The sequence below is a fragment of the Elephantulus edwardii genome, unplaced genomic scaffold, assembly GCF_000299155.1.
Source record: "Elephantulus edwardii isolate Elephantulus edwardi_28Jun2011 unplaced genomic scaffold, EleEdw1.0 scaffold00160, whole genome shotgun sequence".
Lineage (NCBI taxonomy): Eukaryota > Metazoa > Chordata > Mammalia > Macroscelidea > Macroscelididae > Elephantulus > Elephantulus edwardii.
Window position 1 is genome coordinate 2343471 of NW_006399910.1, and position 1959 is coordinate 2345429.

The window sequence follows — 1959 nt, forward strand, 5'->3', positions numbered from 1 at the left end:
ATGACATCCCTCTCCAAGGACTGACTAGTCTCTTCTTGCAACATGTCCAAAGAATGTCAGATGACGTTTCAGAATCCTTGCCTCCAAGGCATAGCCTGTTTTAACCCTCTGTAGGATGAACCTGTTCATTTTCTTAGCAGTCCATGGTATATTCAATACTTTTCTCCAACACCACAGCTCTAAGGCATCAATTCTCCTTCTATCCTCCCTAGTCATTGTCCAGCTCTCTGACGCATAGCAAGTGATTACAAAGACTCTGGCCTGTATTAGGTGCACATTAGTCTCCAGAGCAACATCATTGCTCTTCCATACTTTGGAGCGGTCTCTAGCAGACTTTCCCATCGCAAAGCATCTTTTAATTTCCTGACTGTTGATGCTAAGAATGTTGACTGTGGAGCCAAGCAAACTAAAGCTGTGAACAATCTGAATCTCTTCCCCATCCCTCCTGATACTGCCAATTGGCCCAGTGATGAGAATCTTTGTCTTCTTGATATTGGGCCTTCATACATATTGAAGGCTGCAATCCTTGACCTTCTGCAATAAGCGCTTCAGGTCCTCCTCAGTTTCAGCAAGCAGGGCTGTGTCATCTGCATAATGCAAACTGTTGATGAATCTTCCTCCAATACTGATGCCACACTGCTCCTCATACAGCCCAGCCTCTCAGGTAATTTGTTCTGCATATAGGTTGAAAAGGTATGGAAATAGGACACATCCCTTCCATACACCCTTACCAATTTTGAACCATTTAGTGTCTCCTTGTTCTGTTCTGATGACTGCCTCCTAGTCCAAGTGTAGGTTTCGCATTAGCATATCAAGTGTTCTGAGATTCTCATTCTTCTCAGAGTTAGCCATAGTTTGCTGTGATCCACACAGTCAAACGCCTTTGCATAATCAATGAAACACAGACAGACATTCTTCTGATACTCCCTGCTTTCAGCTAAGATCCATCTAACATAGCTTCAATATCCCTAGTACCACGACCCCTTCTAAACCTAGACTGAACTTCAGGCAGTTCTCTGTTGATGTGCTGTTCCAGTCGTTTTTTTTTTATAATCTTCAGCAGAATCTTGCTTGCATGTGATGTCAATATTGTTCGATAATTTCCACACTCTGTTAGATCACCTTTTTCTTGGAATGGGAATAGTGGATTAATACCTAAAAAACTAGTGGGGGGGGGTGGAATCAGTTCTCCAGACATTATTTTGTTATTGTCATAAAGTCAACTATGAATCACAGTGACTCTACGAACACAGATATGAACTTCACCTTACCCTGCACCATGCTTACCATCTCTGATACGTTCAAACCTACTGTGATAGACTGCTTATGTGGAGCTTCTCCAGCATTTCTTTCCACAGATGCAATCAATCTGATTTCTGTATAATCCATCAAGTGATGTCATTGTACAAAATTCTATCATTTGATCTCTAGTGTTTTCTGTCATCAAGGCCGTATTTTCCAGCTACTCATCCTTCTTCATTTCCAACTTTTGCATTTCAGTCACCAACAACTAATAACACATCTTGATTGCATGTCTGATCAATTTCAGACTTCAAAAGTTGCCATAAATTCTCAATTTTTTCATCCTTGCTTTTGTGATTGGTGTTATATCTATACATGTTGTCAATAAAGTATGTAAGTAACTTAGAACCACTTTTCCCCCAAAAAAAATCTACTAAATATCTCTAGTCATATATTGGATTAAGTGTTAGTCTGCTAAACAAGAGAGAATAGGATTCACGGCTTTTTACTCAGGTACAAGAATGTAAGATAATGTTCTAATTAGGACTTCATTTAACTATAACCATTAACCTCCTTTGATATATTTCTCCTAAGGTTCTGAAATTTCATTACTAGTAAATGATCCTTTGTTTTGTACTTTGTTAAACCTTACCTAATTTGTTCTGACCTCTTGATTACTTGCTATACATCTGGAAGTTGGACAATGAATAAGGTTAC